Source organism: Alligator mississippiensis, chromosome 3 (genome assembly GCF_030867095.1).
Source record: "Alligator mississippiensis isolate rAllMis1 chromosome 3, rAllMis1, whole genome shotgun sequence".
Lineage (NCBI taxonomy): Eukaryota > Metazoa > Chordata > Crocodylia > Alligatoridae > Alligator > Alligator mississippiensis.
In genome coordinates, this window is record NC_081826.1 from 29,085,449 (window position 1) to 29,104,977 (window position 19,529).

Consider the following 19,529-nt stretch of genomic DNA (forward strand, 5'->3'; position numbering starts at 1 on the left):
CCTTTGTGCCTTCGAGCTTCAAAGGGATTCTTCAGCCATTTGTTAGTTAGTTAGTGGTTGGTAACTTACATTTGGTGCCTTGTTGCTTACATAAACAGTTGAATCTTCTCCCATCTCTATGCCATTCTCTCACTATTCACCCTTTTACACACACTCATACACAAAGGCTATGTAGAGTTCAGACAAGGTTCCTTGGGTGAATTTGATATCTTTTATTAGATCAACCCAAATAGTTGAAGAATAGTTATTAAGCAAGCTTTCGGGTTCAAAAACCCTTCGTCAGGCTAAGGAAGTTTCAGCAGTTGGTGTGTGTCTTCCTGGATGGAATGAAAAGTAAAGAAGCCAGGGGCTGGGCTGGGATGGGGAATCAGTTGCCAGGCAGATTATAATGTGTCAAAAATCCAATGTCTATATTTAGTCCATGATCTCTAGTATCCAGGAGGTTGATGAAATGGAGTTCATAGGCTCGTCTCTGGGAAGTGTTGTGTAAGTTTCTCTTGAGGATCAGGACTGAGAGATTGGAGAGAGAGTGGCCCTTCTGTGAGAAATGTGCCCCCACTGGTAATTGGGTATTTTTGTCTTTGATAGATTTCCGGTGTGCGTTCATTCTGGTGCGCAGTTGTTGTTTGGTCTCTCCTACATATTTTCCATCAGGGCATTTGGTGCATTGGATGAGGTATATTACATGTCTGGAGGTGCAGCTGTATGCAGAGTTCATTCACTTATGTCAAGCAGAAGAATACAAAATGGAGTTTTCAAGTTGCTAACAGGACAAGACTAACATGGTTACATTTCACTATTATTACACTGTTTGTTAACATCAGCTACAGTAGTTCAGTTCATGCTACATAGTCCAAGCCCTGGGACCTATGTGCTGGACTGGCTGTAGGGCAGGCTTAGGCGATTTCCAGGCTCCCCACTGCCCCTAGGCCCAGAACAAAGTTCCCAGCTGAAGCTGCTTTTCTTGTAGCCATGAGGCTCCAGTCACTCTGGAGGCAAGGGGTGGGGGGAGGGTCATGGGCGATGGGCAATTCAAGTGTGGGAACAAGAGGCTGCAGCCTAGGGAGCTGGGACTCAGCAGTGCCTGCCACTTGAGCACCAACTACTGCAAGCTGGCTGACTTTGATCACACATGCTCATTTCCAGCATGATCTCATCAGCCTCTTTGCCATCTCCCCTCTCCTGAGCTTGGTGGTGGCAGTGTCTGGGAATGGAGTGAATCAATGGAACAAAGGATAAAACCTCAGTTGGGGCCAGATGACTGCCAGTCCCTGCCAGCCATGGGCTCCAAGTAGCTGCTTGCCCCCTCTTGTCCTGCTCTCAAAGACACCATGGTGCATCTTGTGGGTATCTGGCTCCCTGCCATGCATGGCAGCTGCCTGGAGAATCCTGATCCAATGCCTTGATCTGGGGACCATACAATGAGTACACATGATTGTGAATGTGCCAGAACCAGAGCCTTTCCAGTGGCCTTTCCTGCATGTGCCAGGGGAAGGGGCTTCAGGCAGGAACTCAGTGCTGGCTCTAGGGGGGTGGGTGGTGAAATACTTTGAGTCCTTTCTGGAGCCAATCCAGTGCATTGATCCTGAGGTTCAGATGGGACTGGGAGAGGGGAGAGATACTCTATACTCTGCCGACACAGGTCAGGAATGCAAGGTGTGCCACTATTACTGTTCCCCCAGCTGCTTGCAAGCCCCACTACCCCTGCCTCTGTCCTTCCTGGAGCAGACCCCCATGCCCCCACCCTGGACAAGGCCCAGAGACCCCCATGCCACTGGAACTGGGCAGCCTCATGGACATGGAGCCCAACAGGGTTGCAGGGCAAGTACACCTCCCTCCACTGGCTGCATGCAGCTGACAGATGCCTGTGGCTAACAGATGATGTGGCAGTGGGGGGAGGTGGGCTAGCTGGGCAGCCAATTAGGGAAGGCTACTGGGAGGCATGCAGAAACACCCTGAACTGGCTGTCCTCATCCAGTGCAGGCAGCATGCACACCCTGCACCAAAGGGTAAACATGTTCTGTTTAGTCCCAATTTAACCTAGGAGTTTTAGAGTAAACTGTATAATTTAGAGGAATTCTGCCTCATGCTTTTTGAATATCTGTACCTAGCTCAAATGTTGCAAAAAATCTGACTTATGGTTTTAGCTCTGCTGAGGGTATGCTGTATAACCTGGTCTACTGTTTTCCCTGTCTGTGACTGTGTTCTCTCCCTATTTTTTTTCTCTATAGACTTTTGGAGGTTCAGAGTATTTCTTACTACTTGTCCATAAAGTGCATAGCACAATGAAACTTGAAGCACATTTATAATAAATTTTACTAAAGGCTGAAAACTTGGTTGGTTTTATGCTGAGATACTCAAAATACATATACACATACATATACATATATATACACACACATACATACATATATATAAAATGACCAATTGTTAGAAATAAGAGTGTTTCATTTGGAGGCTAAGGAGGCAGTTGTTTTGTTTTGTGTCTTTTTAAAAAAATGAAAGCTGCAGCTTTGACATCTAGAGATAAGAAAGCATAGAAATAATAGGTTAACCCTCCACCCCTCCCAGCCCCCTGGTGGAATTCCAGAGAGGTCACACTATCAATGTAAATCATAACCCTTTTCATTTACAGGTTCCCTGTCCTTCTTGCTCAGAATAGTCTTACTCATCACATTTGTTGCCAAAGCTGCCTGTGTTTCCAGAGTAGAATATTGCAACATATCAAGTTAGTCTGTTGAAAGAAAGATAAAAGCAACAGAAAATTCTTTCACAGAGTATAAAGCTTTTAATTATGCTATTACCATGCCTTTATTTCATCACTACTAATTGAAAGTAGCCTATGTCAGTCCTTTTGGCACAGTTCACATATGAGCACAGTTTTCATCATCTGTGCAATCCTTGAAGCTGCTGCATGTGTTCACCTGCCTGGCAAGGCATAACTATTTAAATGCTGTTTTTAGGGACCTCTGTGCCTTGTCTTCAAGAGATCTGAATCTTGGCCAGAATCCTAACAAGTGTTAATAATATTAACATTATTGTTCCATTTATATTATTGTGAAAAATACTTAAATTTATCCAGTAGACTATGGTATATAAAAATATAAGTATAATATCCTCAGTAAAAATATAACAACTCCCTAATAGTCCACAGCAACATTCTACGAATGCTCAGAATATGAATTAGGTTATGGTTGCTATAATTTATCATTGTTTGTAATGGATTCTAGGGGCCTCAGTCAGGATCAATGTCCGATTGTGGTAATTTGCCTACACATACCTAAAAACTTGCCTAGCAAATAGTCAGTAAAAGTTTTGTCATTTACTTGCAGGGAAGTTAGAGTAGGCATTTGCTACTGGAGTTGATACCATGCGATATGTGTTTGTGTGTGTACATGTTTGTGTGAGAATGAAAAAAATGGTAATTAAGTACAGTGGCAGAAATGGAGATGGTGGAGAGTGGGCATTGTGGTCTATTTTTTTTCAAAATAGGCTCTACTGCTTTTTAGAGTATATTCCCTTTTCCCTTGGAACAGCCAGAACTCCATGAAAATTTCCTGGATTTGTGTGTGTGTGTGTGTGTGTGTTTAAGTATCATCTGTAGCCTCGTATTTCCATGCTAATGTGTATCATTTGTTCCAGTGTGAAGTACAGTCAACAGATTCTTTCCGGTCCCTACCATGATCTTCTTCAGGTCTATTTCCAGTATCTTTGCGTTTGGCAAGCACCTATTTTTTGGGTATCCTGTCATGGTAAGTAAAGAATCTACAAAGAATAGCAAAAGGGATTGATCTCTAAATAGACCTATCTATCAGAGGTCAGTGTAGAAATGATGTGAAAATGTGAAACTGAAAGCTTAGTTGAAGTAGGGTTTTGCAACAAAAGTCAGAACAGACAGAAAAAAAGGTTCTTCATTTACATGTATAAAAAAGAAATAAGGAAGAAAGAAGTGGGCCACTTCACACTGAACATGGAGATTATCCTTGATATTCACTCCATGTAGCTCAAATACAAAGCACTATGCCTCAATCTTAAATAAGGACATTAACTGTAGATGAGGATAATGGCTTGGTACCAGAATGGGAATAAGCATAAAGTAATGTATATTACCACAGCTGATGTAGAGGAAAATATTAAATTCCTTATTATGATAAAATTACTGAAATGAAATGAAGGCACCTGAATAGTCTCTACATCAGAATGTTGATAGGATTGACATACAAAAAGAATCTTCTTTAACATGGATCTTCAAATGAATGTCAGTTTTAGATAGATAATAGCAAATGTGTGCCTGTGTTTAAAAAAAAAAAGGTTGCGGGGGGAGATTAAGGTAATTCTGCTATTTTGACCACAGGACTACACAAAGTCTTAGTATACATATTGGAGGAGAGAATCATCAAACACATGGAGGAAAACAAAACATGGAACAAAACACAATATATTTTTACTCAGGGAAGATCACGTGAGGCCAATCTAATTTCCTTTTATGATGAAATAACTGACTTAGACTACAGAGAGATAGTTAGATGTATTGATCTGAGATCAGGCAGAAGGCATAGTAAAGATACACTTTATAGACAAACTAAATCAGAGATGTATAAGCTTTCATGAGCCCAAGCTTACTTCATTATATCAGCATCCAATGAAGTAAATTTGGGTTCATGAAAGCTTATACATCTCTGATCAAGTTCTTAGATTCAGTCTAGATTCATATCTAGATTTAAGCAAAAAACGATATTGTGCCTCATTGGAAATTAGCTAAAATGGAGAAAACAGGGATTAATGTTATCATTTTAAGATAGATAAGGGTTTGGCAGAAAAAGGATATTGCAACAGGTTACACTGAAAGACAGGCTTTCTGCCTGGACAGAGGTAATAGTGGTGCTGCTCACCAGGGTAAGTTTTTGGTTTATCCTTTTTAATATTTGTATTGGTGATCTTGGGACAAGAATTAGACGTGTATATACAAAGTTTGTGAAAGAGTGAATTAGGAGGTATTGCTAATCTGAAAGAGGATAAGATTTTCATACAGGAGGAATTTTATTTCATGTGAAGTAATAAAAACAAAGAAGCAATATGGCATTTAATGGTACAAGGAATAAATATAGAGACTAATACTATGACCTTTTTTTCTGTAAGATAGGAGGCTAAGAGGAGATATTTCTTTTTACAAATGCATCTCTGGAGGGACTAACAGGCAAGAAGAAAAGCTATTTAACTTCAAGGACAATATTAAAACAAAATCAAAACAGCTCATACTGGTTGTGAACAAATTGGAATTGGAATTATTTCTTAGAAAAATTTTCTAAAGGAATGAAATCCTAGAATGGTCATTTGAAACACGTTGTGTAGGTAAGAAACCTGAATTTCTTCAAGATGACATTCAAGAAAGCCTAGAGCTACTTGAAATTAAAAAAAAAAAAAATGAAAACATAAACCACCTAAAAATAAGTTCGGGGGTTTTTTGGTTAATAAGGTTTAAAATCTTATTACATTTTAAATAAAAATTGTGGTAATATAAATAATTATCGTATGGGAAGGATTTGCCTATTTAAACATTAATAAACTCTTATCAACATGTTTCCAAAAAATGGATAGATTTGCTCTATCCATGTTATCGGGAAAAAAAACGACAATCAGCTAACAGATTAAAATAAAACTACAATTTTAGGAAGAAATATGGAGTTTAACTAGGCAGACAAGGTTCCTTGGGTGAATTTGATATCTTTTGTTAGACCAACCCAAATGGTTGGAGAATAGTTATTAAGCAAGATTTCGGGTTCAAAAACCCTTCATCGGGCTAAGGAAGCTTCAGCAGTTGGTGTGTGCTCTTCCTGGATGGAGTTTAACTATGTATCTTAACTAAATTAATAGTATTCCTTAATACCATTTTTAAATTCTCCTTAACAGACTTTTGTTCATCTAACATATAACAACAATCCTCAGGAAAGGGGTAATCTTAAGAGAATGAATTTTCCTTTAAACTATACTTACCCATGATATTACTATATTTGATCATGCTAAGGTCCTTTAAATGATTTTCATGCACACACATTCCTGTGGGTTAGCCATCTTTGTTTTATTGAGTCATTCCTCTATTTTTTCATGATAGTGAAGGACTAATTAAAATGTATAGAAGCAATCATGATATTAAGCTTTTGTTTTTCAGTCTTTTTGGGGTTTTTTTATAGCCATTTTAGTAGAAAATAACCAATCACTATGTAGATAGGTACCACTTCTGCCCTTTCCTTGGCAGGCAGCTTATATTTTTGTGACTATATCCTGGTAGCTAAAGTCATCCCTGATTTAACTGGATGCAACTTCTTTGAATCTAGGAGACTTGTTCTGCTATATTTGGCTCTGTATCTTTACATAGTAAACGTATTATTCTTTGGACAGAATATCATTTTAAAAGTCCTTTAGAACTTTACTTGTGGAATTATGAGTGGCTGCATGGTATTTTTTATGTACAGATAAGTTTCATATTGCTAGTATACCCTTACGTTAACATATAATTAAAAAACCATTCATTATCATGATCACACCAATGCTGGTGATCTATAAAATGTGACATTTCCAGTTAAGCACATCGATATAAACTGTGGCTAACTAGCTATTGTGTTAGTGCCTCCTGTGATGTTGCAAAGAATTTGTATTTTCAGGATGTGAAAGTGATTTGAATTGAATTGTGTACAAATATTCATTGTGGAGTTGTGTTTGAGAAGTACCATACATGTGGACAGCCTGGGTCTTACCTACTGGGTAAGATATGTAACAACAAAATGATTTTGACTTAGTTTCTCTTGTGAGTGTCACTGGAAAAGGAATGCACAAGTCTGTAAGATTTATCATAGTCTATGAAAATTTTGTTAGACAGCTCCTGTAGATGTGATATCCTAACAGATGCTTCTTTTATGTCACACTTGTCTTTCTGAATGGCAGTTCAATTCATCATCATATTTGCTACTGCCCATGATGGACCCAACCTTTCAAAGCAGGGTTGTCCAGCTAGTGACCTGGGGTTGAGTGGTGTACATGTGGCCCCAGCAGCTGCCTCTATCACTATTGTGTGTTAGAGAAGGGCACAGGGGTCCATGTGCCATGAGCACAGCCCATTGGGGGGGGGGGGGAGGGTGCTGCATGCCAGTGGTAGAAAACGGGGGTCCACATGCTGCAGTGAAGCACAAACAGTGGGGGATGGGAGCACATGTTTCTGGTACAGCCTGAGGCAGGAAATCAAGACTACAGGGTGCCAACAGAAGTGCAGTTCCCAGCTGTAACACAGAATGATTTCTTCAAAGTGTTCTGAGTTACAATGTTATCCCAGACCAGACAGAAGTTCACTGTCTGTTGAGCAAGGTGGGTGAGGGGGATCTAGCTGCCAGCTTCATGCCTGCAGCCAGGTTCCCATAGCAACAGGCATGGCTTTCTGCTAGTTCTCGCTGTTTTCAGAATGGGAGGTGGGAAAAACAGTGGAGGGAGCTCATTCTTGGTGTTTCCCACCTGGTGCTGAAGGGTAGGGTAGGTGAATTGGGCCCCCCCCACCCTGGGGGGGAGGGACTGAAACCCCCCTAAACTGAACTCCCTCTGCTCCCTTTCTCCCCTCCCATTCTGAAAACAGCAACAGGCTGGGAGCTCTGCAGATGCAATTTACAAAAGATGCTACATTTTAATATATATTTGTCTGATACCTCATGCAATGAGGGTCAGATTTTCAACCAATCAGCCATTTTTGAAGCTGTCTGCAGTCATACACTTGTGTTTGGTCACAGCTATAGACTGCTTTATGCGGCCAGATCTGGCGAAACTTGTGTGGCCAAATCGGGCAAAATTGTAGTCTTCTGTCTGTACCTATGCCATTGATGGGGGACAGAGATCCGTGTGCTGACAGCATATAACATGCAATGGAGGGAATCCCACATGATGTCCAGCTGGGGATTCACAGACCAGAGCTACATGTGGTCCCCAGACATGTCGAACTAGACAGGCTTAAAGTACTGAGTATTTTCTATTCACATTGGCCTCATAGAAGGCATCAGAAGCTTGCAGGATTATATTTTGCCATGAATAAGTAAATGACATATCTCTGCCTCCTTTACCTGTACAGATGATATACTCATCTGAGAATCAAGGTTTTTTCTTGGTTTTTGATGCTTAAAAATCCCACATGCTTCTCTTCAGTACCATTAATGTGCCTAGTATATAGTGTGAAGCATACTTACTGTCTTTAATTACTGTTCACAAAGCTAAGCCAAATGTGGATAAAGTAATTGAATGTTTGTATGGTTCTGCTGTGATCACATCAGTGATACAGTTCTTGGCCCTTCCTTAACACAATACCATGCATAAGACAAAAGCATTTTCTAATGTGTTTGAAATGGGAATGAAATTCAGGATAAATTAAATGAATCATATGCCTATATCATAACTGAAAGATGTCTGAGGAAGTTTGTTAATGGAATAAAAAGTATTTCAAGATTTGGGATAGTTAAACCTCAAGTATAGAAGGAATTGTTTAGTGATGTTTCTAAGGAAGCTTAATTATGTCTAGGAATCTTGTTTTTTTCTGATTAAAAAAAAATCTCCATTTTTTTATTAAAAAAAATGTAACCCAAAATCCACATTTTTCTGTGATTAAAATGAAACACTGCTGACATATAGCTAGTAGGCCTGTGTGAATAGGGAAGTATTTGATTTTGATTCGGTCAATTTGGAGGAGAGTGATTTGATCTGGTGATTAGAATCACTGTCCCCATTCAATTCAGCTGAATCAGAATTGGAGATTTGGTGCTTATTCAGAGATTTGGATTGACCGGGGAGAGGCAGGCGTAGTTGGGTGGCTCCAGGTTCTCCCGCAGCTCCTCCAGCTGTGCCTGCCTCTCCCCGGGTTGGGGGAGCTATGGGAGAAGGCCCATGACTGCCCTGCCCGGCCCCATGCCCTGCTCGGCCCCAGCCTCCTGGCACATTAAAAAAAAAAAAATGCCCTGCACTCATTAGCTGAAGCAGCAGGGATCAGGGAGTCCGCGGGCTCATGGCAGAGCCCCCCCCCCCCCACACAGTGCGTGGCAATAGGGGGCAGCGGGGATTGCCCCCCCACCTGGCACCCACACAGCTGCTGCCCCATGGCATGGGTTTAGGATGGCTCAGCAGGGAGCTGTGCACTGTCTGGGCATTGGGGTTGCTCAGGCTGAGCGGTGCTGGGCTCCGGCTGACACATGGAGTTGCCCCAGCTCCCAAACAGCACATGGCATCCTGCCGAGTCACGCTGCCATCACTCAATGTGACAGCTGCCAAGCAGGTGTTAAATGGGCAGAGTGATTCCCACTGCCCTGCTCTGTGCAGGGGGGCTCTGCTATGAGCCCTCAGAGGTCCTGATCACTGCTACCAGACCCAGTGAGTGCAGGGCCTTTTTTACATTTTTTTAATTTTTAATTTTTTTTATTTTTTAAGTGCTGGGAGGCTGGGGCCAGGCAGGGTAGCCATGGGGGCTTCTCCTGTGGCTCCTCTGACTGTGCCTGCCTCTACCCTGGTGCAGGGAGCTGTAGGGGAAGCCCCCATGGCTATCGTGCCTGACCCCATGCCCCACCTGGCCCAGCAGGCATGGGGGTGGGGGGATGTGCGATGCAGGTGCGACTCACTCTGGTCAGCAGCAGGGAATAGCCCCTACTCCCAATGCTGCCACACCTGGGAGTGGGAGCTCTGCCCTACTGCCACTTGCCAGCTGGCAAGGGGGGGCAGGATGTGGGTGTGGCAGCACTGGTAGTCGGGGCTATACCCTGCTGCTGCTTGCCCCCTTCCGCCCAGAGTGAGCTGTGCCTGTATCCTGCCCCCACTACCCCAGCTGGGCAAGTGGCAACAGGGCAGAGCCCCCACTCCCAGCGCTGCTGCGCCCACATCCCACACCCCCCCTCCCTGAGCAATGTGCCACCCTGCCCTGGCTGGGCAGCTTGTCCCAGCCCCAATCCCTCCCTCCCCCACACCCTTTCCCTCCCCCCTCCCTCAACCCCAACAGACTTACCAGTTGGAGGCAGCTGTGTTAGCTTCCTGTTTAGTCTATGGCCATATCTCCAAAGTGGCCAAATGTTGTCCAAAGCTTTTCTGAATAGATTCAGATGCTTCAAATCGATTTGGAGCTTTAATTTGGTCTACCGATTCAATTCAAATTAGGAGATTCAGTCCCCAAATTGAGCCATATCTCCTCTGAATCGAGTCAGTTACTGAAGTTTTGCACAGCCCAAATAGCTATATAGTGGTGTTTCATTTTATAGCTATAGCTAATAGTGGTGTTTCATTTTAATCTCAGAAAAGTGTGGATTTTGGGTTATTTTTTTTAATCTGAAAATTGGGGTTTGTTTGTTTTGTTTTGTTTTTTTTATCAGAGAAAGCCAGGATCCCCGATTATGATTAATGGAATGACATTAAAAAAAGGAAAATGTAGGTTAAGTATAAAAAATATTTAATAATAATCACTAATATTATGGAATAGTCTTTTCAATGGAGCCCCAGAAGTTGTCCTTAATGATTTAAGACTATGCTGGACAAAACAGCAGAGAATATGCTGCAGGTATACATTTCTGGTCCAGCTTAATGATATGTCAACATACTCATCACTAAAATATCTTAGTATCTATGGAATCTGCATTATTATTACAAAAGTGTTTGTTTAAAGAACATTTTTAAAACTACATTTTTAGATTGCCTATGGTTATGGCCAGCTAATATTTTAGTGCTAAGGGAGCACTGTAGTTGAACATTTCAGCACAATATAAGTCATTTTAAAGTCCAAGCATGTATGGCAAACATTTTTTTCAGTATGGAAGGTATTTCTTAATAAAGATTTGCATGACATACTTTTGTTCTAATAGATATTCTGTATTGGAGAGCGGTGAAGTTAATAAAGTGGACAGAATGTAGTCTTTTCCACAAGCGTGATAGAAAAATGGAATCTTGACATTGACTCCACAGCCAGATTCTAATCAATTCACTTCAGTTCATTTTTGTTTTTTACCTCCAAACTCCTATTCCTCTCCCCACTCCAATTATAATTTGAAATAAATTTAGGTACTATGCTGCAGATGACCTATTCTCAGCTTACAGGAACAAAGCTATATTATTTTTAAAAGAATGAGTTCTTTGCTGTGAGTGCCAAGATGTACAGAGAGAAACTTCCAGTTGACAACAGCTTAACTAACCTACATTCTTTACAGTGATAGATACACTGATGATGTTCAGGAAATAATAATGTCCTTCAAGGTAGGCCAAGATACACTTAGAGCTGCTACTGATGGGAGGTGAATCAGATTATGTATTTTCCCTCTGACTATATCAAATATCAGCATTAATTAAGTTCAGATTAAAAAATACTTATTTTAAGAGCTCAAGTAATATTCAGTTCAGGATATGAACTGCCAACAGATCCCATACAGATAGTGGCTGAGTAGTTTTGTAGCATCTCTCTCTGGAGTATGACTTCAGTTTACCTGGCTCTATATTGACCTGCCAGAAACTGGTTCAAATGTAGGAGGTTTCTAAGCTGTGGCCAAAAAGACTGGGATGGAAAACAGAAAGGGCCTTAAAATTAATAGCAGTTGTAGGATTGTTATATTGGCAAAGCTTGTAACCTCTTTAAAATAACCTGAATTTTTTTCATTCCAACATAATTTGGAAACAAGTGTTATAGCTATTTCTACACTATATTATCAGTGAAAAATAGAAAGAGTTTTTCAGGGTTTGGGATTCATTTTTCCAATACACTCTTTCATTTACACGGAAAAAAATAATTTACATTTCCAAAATATAATTTTGAACAATATTACAAAAGTAAAAATTAAAGAAGGAAGGAGATAAGCCTGCTCAATCCAATATGATTTGTTGGACATAGCTTATTTCTTCTTTACACTGGTTGTAAATTTGCAAAAGTGTAGCACTTATGCACATGGCATTGGTGAGATGGTTATTGGAATGCTGGTCTCCAATTTGTAAAAAGGGTAGTTTGCATCTGGAAAGGGTACATGACACAGAAGAGAGACAATAATTCAAGGGGTGGAGAAAATAGCTTAGTGACAGACTTAGTTCAATTGGTTTGATAAAAGACTGAGGGATGATTTAATGACAGTATATAAGTAAGTGTAAGAGTTGCCTGGTACACATTTTGCCAGAACATTTTTGTTGGAATTTCCCAATACTGTAAAATGTTTTGCTTTGATTTTTAATGAAGTTTTGATGGAACAGAGGCAAGAATTGGACAGACTTTTGTTTGCCACTCATGTTTCTATCATTCATCTGCCTGGTTTTCTGTCAGTTTTCCATTCAGTGCTTCAGGGTTTGGGACATCAGGACTTCTGAGCACAGCTTGCCAGATGACTGCCTGTGAGCATTAATTTTGTTCCCATTTCCTGGGAATTTGGATTTTTTATTTCCATTCTGCTTAGGAGCTAAACCAAATATCAAAATATTAAAATCTCCAGCAAATTGAATTCAGTCTTTTCCTGAACATATTTAGTAAGTGCCTTTATCAAGAGATTATATCAGGTACTACTGCAGCAGAGAAAGGCATAATAAGAATCAATGTCTAGAAGATGCAACCTAGCACATTTTTTTAAAGTTTGCCTTATTTCTGATTTGAAGCAATGAAGGTGATGAACCACTGGATCAAATGACCACAAGAAAGAGCAGATTTTCCATCTCTTGATCGAAAACAAGACAAAGTATATCTGGAAAGTTTGTTTTAGTCAAACAAAGGTTAATTGGCTTAATATAAAGGGGTTGGGTGAAATTTAGTTATCTGTGATGTAAAAAATCAGACTATGATTTAATTATCCCTTCTCATCTTAAAATCTAGGAGTTTGTGAATCAATTGAAAAAAAAAAGCTTAATTTCTTTATGGAGTTCTATTGATAGTAGGCTCGTATGTCCCCTTGCAGGATAGGATATGTAATGCCACTTGTGTATTCCCCAACTCAAAACCGCACCAAAACCTTACATGTTTTCTCATCTACTTCTTTTAACTTGTAGCTTTGTTTTAGTATTAGGGTAAAGAGATCTTTAGTGTCGTGATACATTTATATAGGGCAATGTTCTGCTTTCAGACTGCACAGTAGATCTTTTCTACAATATTAAACTTCCAATGACAATGATATCCACAAATAGAAGGAAAGAAGAGAAAAAAGAATTAAGGTATGTGAAGATATGAAAGCAGAATTTTGCCTTATGCTTGGACCAAAATGAAAGACAAAGAAAGCTCCCATTAGAGTTAAATGTTTTTACTGATTGTTCTCAGCCCTCCACCCCAGCTCCAGTTTATTTGAAGTTAATGTATTAAAAGGCAGCTGAATGTTACCTTGATCTGATTTAGTATGGACATTTTTCTGTGACAATTTTATGTTAAGATTTACTTATAGAAGTAAAATTAGAGGCATAATTGACAAATTAAAACATGGGAAAAATAGAAAGTATAACATTTTGATCAATCCTGTGGTCATATAATTATGACAAAAGCTGTAGTGGTAGTAGTGAAGAATGCTCGTTATTGCTGCTGATATAGATCCAGTGGTATTCAAGGCACACAACATACATGAAGCAAAGAAGACGTGAGGCCATATCCATAAATGTAGCTAGGGGCTTACAAGTTACTTGTTTCTATGCCAACAGTCAAACACAATAGAACAGTGCTGCAAAACATGCAGCTTGGGGAGCTGCCTAGATCCAGCCAATAGGAAATAAACACAGAAGTGAGTCTGAAACCTTTCACACCCTCCAGAATGTAGGTGCCTGGTTCAGGGGCTGCAGGCAGGTGTCCCCATCTTGTGAGTCAAATTTGGATATTGTGATCCAAACGTGAAAACTTTAGAACCTGTAACAGAACAGCATAGAGATCAGCTTCCTTCTAAGAGAAAGGTAAAAACATTTTCCTTCTGCATAATGCCCCAGTGGTTTCTGTGTTGTTCTCAAAAGACCAAGGAGTTGAGCTTATAGAACGATACAGCTTGTTTATTCAGAGAACAGTGCCTTGCCTATAGTCCTGCTGTTCCCTCCTGCAATCACCTATACATAACACTCTTAAAGGGATCCACACATCTTCCCCCTTTACACGTATCATATCTCCATATAATACTAACGTTGGCAGTTTAGTTCAACTCATAGTTAAAGCACATTTTAACAGGTTTCTATTAATTAGTCTTTGTGTTGGCTTTTTAGCTCTAAGTGATCTTCTCAGTTTCTCTGCATTCTCAGTCCATATTTAGTTTCCTTGTTCCAATGTCTCTATGTGCTATTTTCAATTTCCTGTCATTTCTTGTTGCTTTGATGTTGGCTCTGTTTCCCTTGGTGAATCTTGTGATGCTGCTTCTTTTCTCTCCTTTAGGAGCTGCAAGTGTCATCTGTTTCTTCTTAAAACCTGTCCTTCCACTGTGACTACTTTGTAGGATCTGGAAGCTCCTTGATGGGCAAGAAGTGCTTTTTTGTTTCCATGTCCATCCATCTGAAATAAGCACCATATCTTTGTTGTGCAGTTGTGGTAACTTCCTGGACCCCTATCATAGTACCATTTTTGTTTGAGTTTGTCCATTTTTTAATGTTTTCACATCTTGCGTTTCACTCTGACGAGCATCATCCACAGGGTTTGGCAGCCTAGTTTTGAGTTTCCTGTTAAACAGCATTTCTGCTGGGACAATCCATGTTTCATGGGTGTTGCCCTATAATTTAAGAATGACAGGTAAACATTGGCATGTGAATCTGTAGCTTTTCTCAGCAATTTCTTCACTATGTGTACTCCATTTTCCACCAGACTATTAGATTGTGGGTATTTAGGAATTGGAGCGTTTTGACGGAATGCATATTTGTTTGCAAACTCTTTAAACTCAAACAGTTGAATTGAGGTCCGTTGTCTGTTCTCACAATTTGTGGGATCCCATGTCTAGCAAAAATCAATTTGATGTGAGTTATGACATGGTTTGCTTTTGTCCTTTCAATCAGTGCAGTTTCAAGATAGTGAGAACAACAATCCAGCACAAATACATGATTCTTTCCTGCATGTATGAATAAGCCAATGCCCACTTGATATCATGGAGCAACAGGCTCCTCCATGACCATCATGGTCTCTTTTTTTGGTGCTGATCTGTACATTAGGCACGCTGTACAAACCTTTACAGCATCTTCTATGTCATTATTTATGTTGGGCCAATAAGGAGCACCCCTTGTTCTCCTTTTGCATTTTTTGATGCCTAGATGCCTCTCGTGTATTCTGTTTATCATGTCTTTCTTTAGGACTGCTGGAACAACAAGCCATGAGCCTTCGAACAAAATGCCATCCAGTAATGACAGCTCTTCCTTGAACTGAGTAGAAGCTAGGTATATGTGTTTCAGGCCAAACAGCACAACTAGGTGTTATCACTTCTTGCAATGTGGTGTCCTGAGCAGTTGTTTCTGCAATTAGTGCCCACCTATTATCTGTGATGGAATCACTCTTTTAATGAAATTAGCATGTTCTATGACAGAATCCAGAATTCTGTCATTTCCTGCTGTGTCATATGCTCTAGACAACGTAGCTGGAATATGTAGATGTTTTCCTGGTATGTTCTGTATGTCTAGCTCATACATTTGCAGTTGAAAGAAAATTCTCTGTAATTTGGGAGGCATGTCTGATAACCCTTTCTTTGCTATAGTTATTGAAGGTTTATGATCAGTTTCAGCTATCACAGGCTTCCCATGGATGGATATATGAAATTTCTTACAGCCATATACCACAGTTAAACTTTTTTTTTCAATTTATGCATATAGATACTCTGACTTAGAGAGTGCCCTAGATGCATATGCTACTGGTCTCCAGCTATCCCCATGTTTTTGAAGCAAAGCTGCTCCAATCCCTTCTTTAGAAGCATCTGTTGACAATGTAATGGGTCTTTTAGGGTCATAGTATTTTAGAACTGGAAATTTCATTATTTTTCCTTCATTTTTTTTTTAAATTCAGCTTCATCTTCATCTCCTACATCCACTGAGCATTCTTTTGTAGGAATGGTCTAAGGTATTTAGTCTGTTCTGCTAAATTAGGTAGATATTTCCCCACAAAATCGATCATTCCCAGTAATCTCTGCACTCCTTCCTTATCTGTAGGGGATGGCATGCTTGTAATGGCTTTAACCCTTGCAGGATTGATTTCCACACCTTTCTCAGAGAACTTTTCTCCCAGATATGATGTATTTTTGACCCTAATTTAGATTTTTGTTTGTTCAGTTTCAAATCTGCTCTGCAAATTCTTTCTACTGTCTCTCTTAGCCTTAAGTTATGTTCTTCCATAGTATTTCCCCAAACTAACATATCATCAATATAAATCATAGTTCTTTGAAGACCTTCGATAATTTATTGCATCTTTCTGTGAAATACTTCAGATGCAGAACACAGTCCAAACAGAAGCCTACAAAAGCAATATCTTCTGAAGGGTATACTGAAGGTACATAATCTAGTAGTATTATTTTCTAGGGGAGCTTGCCAAGACCCAGAAGAGGCAGTCAAAATGGAGAAATATTTAGCTTCTGCCACATTGCCAAAAGCTTCTTCCCTGGTGGGAATGGGAAAATGCTGCCTTGATATACCTGTTTACTTGGTTTGAATCCAGACACAATCTCAAGGATCCATCTTTTTTTTCTATTATGGCCAGTGAATGAACACAAGCAGTTGGTTGCTCTACTTTTTCTATTATACCCATGTTAACTAATCTAATTCCTTTCTCAGTTTCTCCCTTAATACAAGAGGAACATGTCTTGGAGCATGTATGGTGGGAGGATTTGGTTCTCTTAATTCTAACTTGTACTCAGTTGACAGTTTCCCTATCTGTAGAAACACATCATAAAACTCTTCTTCTATGTTCTTGCTTTCTCGTTCCTCAACGACATCCATTCTTTTAATCAAACCTAGAGTTTTACATATTCACAGCCCAATACTTGGCACTAGCTTTCCCTGGACTTGTACAAAATGAACTTTTACTATATTACCCTAGTGTCTAATATGCAGTGCACAAACATGTTTGGTTGCAATCATGTTCCCATTATATGCTCTAAGTTTCACTTTCTTATTCTCATAGTACACAGGTTTAGTTTTCATTTTTTGAATAATGTATTCTGGAGTTACACTGACCCCTGTATCTAATTTAAAAGTTACCATTAGTCCATTGGTGTTCAGGCTGATTGTCTAGTCCTCAGAAGAATTAACCTCTTCTTTCATTGTGCCAATTAAGAATTATTTATTTTCTTTGTTGCATAGAGCATGAAACTGCTGTTTTTTGTGTGCTGCATCCTGCTCCTTTCTGCAATCTCCTGCAAAGTGATTGAATCTTTTGCATTTGTTGCAATATTTACCAAATGCAAGGCATTGCATAGTTTTGTGGTAGCCCCCAAAGCATTTACAACTGACCATTGTTTCTTCAAGCAATTCTCTTTGGCCTCTACTTGCCTGCTTCATAGTGAGGTCCTTGTTTCTGCATTGTGTGTTGCCTTTGATTTTTGCAGTCTTGCAATCCTGTCTAGTTCAGCTTCTTCTGTTTTTTTTCCCCCCAGTTTATGCAGCCTGGCATTTGTTATATCAGCAGCTTGGCACATTCTAACTTCCTTTTCCAAATTAAGCTCAAGATACCTAATACCCAATACTACTTGGTCTCTTATTATAAACTCTTTTAGGTCACCAAAGTTGCAGGTCTGGTTTAGCAGTCTGAGGTCTTTGACAACTCCTCTCTTGTCTCACATTCTTTCTGCTGTCTCATGTGGAAATTATACCAGTCAAAGGTTTACTTTTGGAATACAATATTCCTCAAACATTTTGATTACTGTGCCAGAGCTTTGCTATTCTGCTTCTGAAAGTTGTAGGATAACACAACACAATACAACACAACACAACACAGGCTATGATAAAGAGACAGAGCTTCTGGGCCTGCTATATTTAAAAAAATGCTACCTTGAGTGAATCTTCTTTTTCTTTGGCTCCACTGACTCTTATGTATGTTGTGAAGCTTACTTAAAATTTCTACCAGTTTTCTGCTGTGTTGTTGGACATCTTTAACTCCTCTGAAATGCTTAGATGCTCCAATTTTTTGTCTTTCTTTGCACCTCACTCATAGTACCATTAGTTGTTCTCAAAAGACCAAAGAGTTAAGCTTGTTTAGTCAAAAAATAGTACCTTGCATCCAGTTCTGCTGTTCCCTCCTGCAATCCAGGTGTAAATGTAACAACATGTACATGCAGGGGTTTAGGTTGTAGCCGTGTTGGTCTAAGGATATAGGCAAAGTTCCTTGGGTGAATTTGATATCTTTTATTAGACCAACCCAAATGGTTGGAGAATAGTTATTAAGCAAGCTTTCGGGTTCAAAAACCCTTCGTCAACATGTACATAACACTCTTAAAGGTATCCACACAGTTTCTACTCCTTACCCAAGAAGTGGTAGAAATATGTTTAATGCCCTACTACTAAGTGGGTTCAAACACACTCCTCTTATATCTTAGGAGAGAGTCCTAATATTCAGGGCATAGATTTAGCTGGGTGGATACATTCTCTGCTCCTCCTGGTAACATCTGTGTAACTCAGCAGAAAGGGAGAAAAGATTCATGGAGCTAGAAAGGAAGAGAATGCAGAAGGAAGCCTGAATTCATTTACTGGGGAGTGGGGGAAGCTAGGGTTCCTATACATTATATATGACTAGCTCTTTAAAAGAAACAAGCAAACAAACAAAAATACTCCCCCTCAACACACATACACACCCTAATTTAATGCTTAGAAAGTAACCAAACAGGAGGTTTTTTGGATCGCAATTTTTATTTCAATGTCTCACACCTATGTTCTTTTGGCTCTAGCCCAAGGCCCTTAACCTGAAGAGTATACAGTTGAAATAGACATTTTAGAGATGATGGATGAGCTGCAACAGGAAAGCTAGAGACTAGGACAACTTTTCCCTTGATGACCTGTTTTATAAGATATCTGAAACCAGCTGTTTTTGACCATCTACTGATTTTAATGAAAATGTTTTACTAGTTTTTATCTGTTTTTGTCTTTAAAAAGATGACAGTTGCCCCAAAAGAAAAAAAAATAAAAACAAAAAAACCTGGGGACTGTGTAAAACTTATTGCACCTATAGGCATAATTCTGTCAAAATGTAAGCAAATGAGCTGTCACATTGAATCAAATGGGTACTGCTCATATGCATGGGACTTTGAGTTCAGGACTGTAATAGGGCTATTAAGAGCAATAGATATTCATAAAGAAAGACTGTAAGACATGTAATGTCTAAGATCAGCTCTGTAGAGGTGCAGTGCATATTCACTGCACAGTGGAAAGAGAGTTACAGAAAACAGCAAGGTATTTCAGTCCAAGTAGAAAAGTCAGCAGATCTAGTGGGCCCTCAACTGAAAAGGTAAACTGCAAGATAAGGATAACAGAGGGTGAAGTGGGGTGGTTTTTAAACTGGTAAGGAGTTGGTGAAGGTGGATTCTAAGGAAAAGAGGCTGTAATTAGATGGGTGGTGATTTATCCAAATCAATCTAAAACTG